We start from the raw sequence: 9568 nt of genomic DNA on the forward strand, positions 1-9568 counted from the left end.
GGACAGATACAAACAAAGCCTTTGAGCCTTTCAGGCTTTGTTTGTATCTGTCACTTCTATGTTGTTCCAGCCTCAGAACATCAGTTTATCTCTTGTTCAACAGGTGCCGCTTGCGTCGATTTCCGTCGTATGAATGTGTGTATGAGTGAGCAAAAAATGTAAGAGTGAAAGGAGGGTGAGTGAGAGTGAGTGGCTGGTTTGTCGTCCCTTCAGATGACGCACCCCGAAAGTCGCTGGAGAGGCGTGCTAGCTTAGCTCAATGGGTAGAGCCCTGGACCGGCAATCCAGAAGATGTGGGTTCGATCCCTACAGCTGGCTAACCTTTTCAGTGACTTTCATCTTTCATGGGAGTGACACCATGCACAGAACAAGGTGAGGACTCGTGGACGGGCTCTTAAGAGCAAACTGCAAAATTTGCAAACAAGCTTGCATACTTTACCATGAAATGTGTTTTAATTTCACCTTGATTGTATCTAACCGTTGACACAGGATTCTAAGACAAACAACAACAACTTTATTTCGGGATGACCGATGGGGAGTTTCATCGCCAGGGGGCGACACTCTTCCCCGTTGCTGGAGGTGAAGCGGGGAATGAAATAATGTGGCCCTTCACAATAAGGAACGAAATCTTGTGGCGTCCAGAAAGGCGAAGAGCGCCTTGAGGGCAGAGCGTTGGTGAGCTGGATGGGGCCAGGGGTCAAGCAATTTTGTGAGAGATGGGGGTGGGAGTATAGCTCGTTGAGGGATGCGGAGAGTGGGGATCGGGAAAATTGGTAATGTGGAGAATGGAGAAGAATGTGCTCGAGATCTTCAACAGCACCGCAGTGGCTGCAGGGGGGAGAGGCGACTTGTCTCAAGCGGTAGTGCCACTGTGCTGTGAAAGCCACGTCGAGGCGCATTCGATGCTGAATCTCGCCGAGAGATATGTGCTGGCATGCGGAAAGCGAGTGCTGGGTCACCTGTGCTCAGCATGGCGGGGGGTAGAATGTCAGCGGTGCGTTGGCGGGTAGCCAGAGGAGTCACGAGGCGTCGAAGTATGGATCGCCGATCTTCTCTCAACAGCGTAATACGCGTCCGTCCCCGAGACGAGAGAGCTGCTTCCGCGGCGCTGTCAGCTTGTTCATTGCCTTCGACACCGCAATGGGCTGGAACCCATTGGAGAAGGACACTGTGCCCTGCATCGTAGACAAGTTTGTAAGACGTTAGCACATCCATAACCACTGGTGCGGAAGAGCCTCGTATGCCAGAATTTTCAGTTGCTTGCAGCGCAGAGGTTGAGTCAGTAAAGGCTACCCAATTCCGTGGGGTGAAGGGAACGATGTACTGCAGAAAGAAAAGTATGGCGTAGAGTTCCGCAGCTATGAATGAGGTATAATGCCAAAGGCGACGTCCTTCAACTACGTCGTAGGGCCCGTAGAAAACTCGAGTTCTCCAAGGGCATGTCCAGCAAGAGTTTTCTACAGGCCCTACGACGGTTCCTCTCATGGAGAGAGGACTATGCCGCATTGTGCATTCTTGGTTCGAGTATCGCGAGACATGGTCGCAAATAAATGATGCTACGATGGAATGCTTGAGTAACTGCCTTTAAGCGTAGCTCCACGACGAAAGATTGCACATAAATCCTAAGACAACTATAATATAGCCGTTGACTGTCAGCATGGTTACCGGAACACGTTTTTCTCTCTGAACTTCTTCGTCAGAACACACATGACATACATCGGGGACATTTTACGAGCTGCTGAGTACCGAACGATCCATAGACACTGTGTCTGTCGCATAATCTCTTCCTCCGTTTCTGATGCTTGCCTTTCGCCGTATTTCGTGTGATTTCGACGGGCAGATATACCACGTCGTTGCTGTCCAAATCAAAACCATCCATCCACATGGTCCCGCGGCGTCTGTCATCCTCGTCGTTCACAGTTGGCTCAGAGAATTGGATAGCTATGACGTAAGCCCATTTCAAAGCCAATTATCCAGCAGTCACGCCCCCTGCTATTTTTGTCCGATAACTCCTCCCCAGTTGTATTGAATACAGTTAGAGGTCGATGTGTGTACTCGATAGTGAAGGATCATGAGAAAGTTGTCCTGCCGAGTGCTCGCTATTCACGGAAATCATCATGGTCCCTTTAAGTTCGTTAATTTGCTCATCACTTTCTCGCTTACCTGGTAGTGGCCTGGTACTACAGTGGCTTGTGGTTCCTATAGGAGTCGTGGCCACGCCGACACCACTGATTCAAACTGCCACCGCAAGGCACGAGTTCCTAGATGGTGGTGGTAAAAGGGCTCGCCGTTGTCGGACTCACATGATCGCGTTCCTAGGCAGAATGATGTTAGCCAGAATATTTCACAGAATTGTGTCACCGGCACCAGTTAACTCAGGCGTCGCCGTCATCGCGTTCCGCTATGGGAGCAGCAGTGACTATGAACGCATCCGTCACACCAGCAAAGTTGAATGACTGGCGTTGATGATAGCAGTCGCCGGACCCGAATTTCGCGTTAGCGGTGATCGCCGCGGTAACAATACACAGACTTTACCGTGTTTTCTGTTTTTCGTAATGTTAGTGTCTGTTCAAAGGGGACTACCTCCATAGGTAGCTCTCCTACTTGATGACAATACACACTTTTCTGGTTTCCTGCTCTTCGTTTTAGGGCGAGAGCAGTACTATTTTTGAAATGTGATGTGGGCAAGCTTTCGCTTGTCCCATCCTACAGTTGGCAATACGACTTTTCTGTTTTCTTTGAACGCGCGGCCGATAACAAGGTCGTCGGGGCAGTACCGCTTGCGGTGCTGTTCCGGGAAGATCTTTTCTTGATTTTTCTGTTAGGACCCGACATTCGTTTTTTTTTTTTTTTCTGAGCTGACACACACTCGCTCGCGCTCAGACTGCGTGGCTCCCCACCTGAAGGCATACGTCGTGGCAATGCGCAGCCTGCGAGCTTCTTTCCCTGATGATGATATAACATCATGGCCTGTGCGGCGCCTTTATATGGCACTTCTTGCGCTTAATCGGCCACCCCCGAACTCGACGCGTATTCAGCGCCACATAGCGTGGCGTACGACCACTGCTGGCTGGCTGGACGCCCGTCGGGCCAGTCTTCAGTGGCGCTTAGCGCATGACGTTTTGCCGCTGCGTGAGCGTTTTTCCCGTTTTGGTATAACGTCACCCGGCTGTCCTTTCTGCGAGTACAGGGAGTCAGCACATGCTTTCAGTTTATGTTTCTTGCCGGGTGCCCTGTGGCATCGTGTAGCAGGCCTCTATAGCCTGACGGATGTTGAGTGGAGCACAGTTCGTGGTCTGTACCCCCTCCCTGTCTCGCAGCGGGATAGGCGGCATTTTGTGCTCTCGGTAGCCGAAATCAATTACCAAGAGAGAAACTGATGTTCTGAGGCTGGAACAACATAGAAGGAACAGATACAAACAAAGCCTCAAATTGCCTAAGAAATCAATTTCTCTCTTGTTCAACAGGTGCCGCTGGCGTCGATTTCCGTCGTATGAATGTGTGTATGAGTGAGCAAAAAAATGTAAGAGTGAAAGGAGGGTGAGTGCGAGTGAGTGGCTGGATTGTCGTCCCTTCAGATGACGCACCCCGAAAGTCGCTGGAGAGGCGTGTTAGCGTAGCTCAATTGGTAGAGCCCTGGACCGGTAATCTAGAAGATGTGGGTTCGATCCCTACAGCTAGCTAACCTTTTCAGTGACTTTCATCTTTCATCGTCAATTACCAAGTGTGGATTTCACGCTATCGACGAGTGCACGCGCAGCAGAGCCGAAGTGTACAGGAGATGATTCTGCTATTTAACGCCGGTATTCGCAAAGTTCTTTGCAGGGAGCGTGCGGTGCTTGGAGCAGTTGAGTTTTACCGTCGCTGGATGACCTCTGACACCCTCTTCAGGGTGGACAATGGCAAGTTCCATGATAACCTATGAGTGTCCACATCCTCGTGTTCTTCTCCCACTTGCAGCTTTCCAGTGTCATGGACTGTTGCATGGCGAAACGGACACGTATAGCAATCTCTAAACAGCCTTAGTCGCTGGGCGAGAGTTGGTATTCAGAATGTTGTTCGAGTCTGTTTGAGATGCTACAGGAAGCCTGCCCCTGTGGCCGGCCTTCCATTTGATGCCAATACACTCTCTTTCCCGAGCTGCTGAGTACCGAACGATCCATAGACGCTGTGTGTCGCGTAATCTCTTCCTCCGTTTCTGATAATTGCCTTTCGCCGTATGTCGAGTGATTTCCACGGCAGATATACCACGTCGTTGTTGTCCAAACCAAAACCATGCACCCACATGGTCCCGCGGCGTCTGTCCTCCTCGTCGTTCACAGTTGAGTGAGAGGATTAGATGGCTATGACGTAAGCCCATTTCAAAGGCAATTATCCAGCAGTCACGCCCCCTGCTATTTTTGTCCGATAACTCCGCCCCAGTTGTACTGAATACAGTTAGAGGTCGATGTGTCTACTCGATAGTCAAGGATGATGAGAAGGTTGTCCTGCGGAGGACTCGCTATTCACGGGAATCATCATGGTCCCTTTAAGTTCGTTGATTTGCCCATCACTTTCCCGCTTACCTGGTAGTGGCCTGGTGCTACAGTGGCTTGTGGTTCCTAGGAGTCGTTGCCATGACGACACCACTGATTCAAACTGCCACCGCGAGGCACGCGTTCCTAGACGGTGGTGGTAAAAGGACTGTCGGACTCACATGGTCGCGACATTTTCGCAACACGCGATAGATCATAGGAGTCCAATGTCGAAATGGCAGCCACCAATTTATGAAGCAGGGAAGCACACTTTGCTGCAATTGAAACGATTAGACAAGAGCAGAGAGTACAGCGGAAGCTCAGTCGCTGAATTATACAGAGATCTGAGGGGGAAAGAAATAGAGAAATATCCATCTACAATAACAGCGGAAGCTTGGAAAAGAATTCTTAGTTACATTCCTGTGGAAAATGGCGCATGTGATCATACCAGTGAGGGACAAGTTTTATCTGTGGGGTAAAAGCAGCTGAAGGAACTGCGAGATTTGCGGTCAAATAGAAACGGTGAGGCACGCCGTTTTCGAGTGTAATGTATACCGGTGTACCTGTGGTCCTGTTTTAAGAAATATTTTGGATTAAGTAACTTGACATTTGAAGAAGATGTTGGAATACATGTTGGGAAAGTAACAAAAAGACAACAGAAATTTTACATGTTCGTAGCAGTCGAAACCGCATATCAAGCTTGGGTAAACAGGTGTAGAGTGGTGCATGGTGGTGACTGCTGGGGTAAAGAACGAATGAGAAATGTAATCAGTTACTACGTACGAACTTGGCTTGCGAGGGAGCGGCTAAGGTTAGGAGCAGAAAACTTCTCGAAACAGTAGCAGTGTAAAGGGTTCAGAGTAGTGGAGGGTATTATTAAATTTAAATTGGCAGATTAGTTAAATCAATTTAGAATATACTAACGCCGCAACACAAGGAGGAGATCTATCGGAATTTTGGGGTGAGTTAACTGTAAAGCATATTGGAGTATTATTGGGGTATTATTATTGGAGTATTATTGGGGAGTTAAAGGAGTATTGACGCTCTTCTGAAGCACACGATACAGCGTTACACTCAAGTACAAAAGCAATGGTGCAGAGTTTTAGAACTGGCCTCAGTTGTTGACTTGGTTGGGGAAAATAAAGCAAATCAGTAAATAAAGGATATTGGGAGTGGTAGGCTCAAAGATAAGGAAGATAAGATGGGCTCACTAATTTTGTGACTCATCTAATCAGTCAACAATACAACTGGATTAACTGTTGTATTAGTATCTGTTTCTTTGCAAACACGTGGTGCTTGCGATCTCAATGAAGGCTTCTGAGGGACCTCAGGCGGTTGCTGTTTTGTGGCCTATTTTTGAAGCGTGGTGTGGGCAAGCTAACACTTGTCCCATCGTACAGTTGGCTATACAAACTGGATTAACAGTGGTCATGCCCCCGCTCTGCTGGCGTCATTCGATCAGTGCAAGGCATTTGATCGTGCGCGACACGCATACCTGTTCTTTCGGCTAAGGTCATATGGGTTCGCCGTTGCTTGGGTCAGGTATGTGGAAACGTTGTATAGGGGCGCTAGAAGCGTTGTCTCTGTCGGTGGCGGACTGCCGTCCCCCTTTGACGTAACTTGTGGGGTCCGTCAAGGGTGTCCTCTCTCTCCCGCCTTGTACGCCATTGCCATCGACCCTCTACTCGAGAGACTGTGCTCGCTTCCTGTTACATTGCCACTGCCCAATGGATGCCCCCACCTGTCTTTGCGTTCGCGGACGACATCTCTCTGATCCTTTCTCGCGAGTGTTCCCTAGGGACTGTTTTGAAGGCCTTTGGGGATTACGGAGCCATTTCAGGGGCAACACTGAATAGATCAAAAAGTGCAGCACTGTTTCTGAACCTCCAGCCTTCCTGCGGTGCTCCTTTCTGTGTTCCAGTGAGGCCAGAAGCCAAAATTCTTGGTGTTAGTTTTGATTGCACTGGCATATCTACCGTAAATTGTCCACGAGTGTTTAATCGTTGCAGTGCTGTCCTGCGGCAGCTTAAGTTTGTTGATTTACCCATCACTTTTCGCGCTCATCTGCTAGTGGCCTGGTACTACAGTCGCTTGTGGTTTCTGGGAGTTGTTGCCACGCCGCCACCACTAATTCGAACTGCCATCACTAGGCACGCGTTCCGTTTCCTCTGGGGCGGCTCAGTGGAGTGGGTCGCGAAGTCCCGCTTGCACCGTACACGTGACCAGGGCGGCTTAGCCTTGCTAGTGGTGCTCGACAAGTGCCTTGCACCTCAGTCGCGCGTTTATTTCGAGGCATTGCACACTCCCCAACACCCAGCGTGCGCATTAGTGCAGTATACTCCCTGGGATGTGCTACCAGGTGGTTCGTTGAGAGCCTTAGGTCCGGGCCTAGGTCCGAAGTCCGGCCTCATCACTACAGTGCCTGTGTTGATGTTGTACGGCGTTTGCGACTCCAGCTTCCGGATGCTGACATCCAGTGATGGGCTGTCAGCGATCTTCATACAGCTATCCGGGAGTTGGAGTCTCGTCCCCCAGTTCCTTCGGTGCCGACGAAGCTGTCTTTGCGTCGAATCACCGCGGGCTGGCTAGACGCCCGCCGTGCCAGTCTTCAATGGAAGTTGGCCCACGCTGTCCTCTTCGTGAGCGACTACACCGTTTTCACATCTCTCGCTCTGACGGTTGCCCGTCTTGCGGGATGTGTGAAACAGCAGAGCGCTTTTTCAGGCGTTGTCATGTTACTCTTTTGCTGTGGCGTAGAGTAACCCAGATATTTGAGCTGTCGACTGTCGCCCGGGCCACCGTACAGTTCATGGAACCGTTGCCTGTTCCGCGCGTTCAGCGTGAACAATTGGGTTTATTAATTACCGAGATCAACTTTCAAATCTGGATCCGTCGTTGCCGGCTGGCTTTCGGTCAGACATGTACAAGATACTCAAAATTGTATTTAGGATAAGATAATAAATACTGACGTTATAATGTAATTAAGATAGAGTACACGTGAAAACTAAAATAATTAAGGTAGAGTACGAAATACTTCAAAAGTATTTGAAATACAATTAAGATACTATTTAACCTTGAACGCAGAAAGTCACCGGTCACTGGCCAATGCGGCAAGTCGCCGCTATGTGATATGAATCACCTAAACCCCGGCTACTACGCAAGCCGTCCATGTGTGGTAGGAGTCATCTTAACTCAAGTCCCAAAAAGATGACAAAGAGATACCACGTAACTCCACTAAGTATATGTAACCTAGAACAAAGCAAACTTCTAGCAGGACCTTGCTGTGCGAGGTCAGAATTTGGCGTCACCACGTCAGGGCACACATACGTAATAGAACCCTTACTCGCCAAGGATTAGTACACACGGGGCAAGATCTCTAAATGGAGACTTCCACGAAGGGCCAATATCCGGGTCAAGTCTGAAGGACTCAGGAAATTTCCACTGAACAAGCAGAATATGGAAAAACGAGACACAGAAAGTTTGAGAGGGAGATCCAAAATATGTAACTAGAGTATTGAGTAGAAAATACCATAAAATGTATTTTAAATGGAGTACAAATACACAAAACAAAAAGTATTGAGTAGAGTGCCAAAATACCGCAAATTGTATTTAAAATACAGTATTTTAAATACAATACTCCAAATACGTACAAGTCTGCTTTCGGTGGCCCAGAGTTCGGAGACGCAGCTATATTTCAGGCTGTCAGGGCAGGGCTTCGTAGCCACATTGTCCGTGAGGAAGCACTGTATGGTCTTGTGGAGTGCTCTTGCCGCTGGCTGATATCTACTCGTCTTCTCCGACACGTTCAGGGTGAGTGGCATATCATGTTCTAGCAGGCTCGTAGAACTGTACTGCACCCCGCAGCGACACCTCAGTGTTTGGATTGTTCGCTTGGTATGGTCAGTACGAAAAGCAAACACTCCTAGAGAGTGTTGTTATCTAGCTTGTGGGACTGTAACGTAAAGTTAGTGTCTGTCGAAAGGGGACTATCTTCATACGTAGGTCTGCTGCTTGATGACAATACATGCTCTCCTGCTTGATGACAATACAACGGTAGGAAGACGACGAGGTGGCAAGACGGGCACTGCTCTTCGTCTTAGGGCGACGACAGTACTGTTTTTCAAATGTGATGGGAGCAAGCTTTCATTTGTCCCATATCCTACAGCTGGCAATATCAAGACACGCACCGTTGCTGCTCTGTTAGGCGTAGTGGAATTATTTCCTTTAATTTTTTTTTTCACGTTCGTTCCTCGTAACTGCAACTGTTTCATTGAATAACTGGGTGCGAAGCCGTGCCTCCCGTTTGAGACAACGAGCTATGATAAAATGTGCAACAACAAATGTGTGCTGATGTTCAAAGTGCGAGCACCGCAGCGTTACTTTGGAAAAGATGTGCTGGATGAGTGTAAAGTTGCCGCGCCTCGTAAATTTCGTGGTGGGCAGAATAAAAGGTATGGTTATTATGAGGTGGTAATGAATGATTTGGAAGCAGTGAGGTTGCTTATGGAGGAGGGATCGGTTGTGATTGGGGGGAGTAAAGTTGATGTCTTTGAATTGGGAGTAAAGATGAAGAGGGTCACGGTGTTCAGGTACCCGATTGGTGATCCTCACACAGACTTAGAGAAGGAACTGAGGCGATACAGAGTTGTAATGGGTACGGGATTCCTTCTCATGGAGCTTAGAGGGGAACTATCCAGCTTTTTGACGGTGAGAGGGACACGCGTTGAATGTCTGTACCACGGGGTTACACGAAGGTGTGCTGAGTGTGACTGTAAGACCCTTAGATGACAGTGGTATCTCTCCTTCTATGAAGGAGAATGTGGGAAGTGTAAGGTAGAAAAGAAGAAGAAACGGAACGTCCCAACCGACGTTAAAGTTTTGGTGTGGGGAGGAGCTTCTGATCCTGCTCACACTCCGTGGATTTCCGACGAGAATTTTCCTTGTTTTGGAAACACGGACATGGAAGGGAACAACGGTGTCGCTGAGGGTGTGGAAAATTCGGCGGATGCGGATGGTGGCGACGAAAATTCCGTAGAAATGTGGGAGAATAATTC

The 9568-nt window shown here is 48.8% G+C and overlaps 1 non-coding gene across 1 annotated transcript; it reads left to right on the forward strand.

The window, feature by feature from the left end:
• Positions 1-245: 245 nt before the first annotated feature.
• On the forward strand, positions 246-318 carry Trnaa-ggc (transfer RNA alanine (anticodon GGC)). The gene has a single exon. It is a non-coding gene; the product is annotated as a tRNA-Ala (tRNA).
• The last annotated feature ends 9250 nt before the right edge of the window (positions 319-9568 follow it).

The sequence above is a fragment of the Ornithodoros turicata genome, unplaced genomic scaffold, assembly GCF_037126465.1.
Source record: "Ornithodoros turicata isolate Travis unplaced genomic scaffold, ASM3712646v1 Chromosome162, whole genome shotgun sequence".
In the NCBI taxonomy this organism is placed as follows: domain Eukaryota; kingdom Metazoa; phylum Arthropoda; class Arachnida; order Ixodida; family Argasidae; genus Ornithodoros; species Ornithodoros turicata.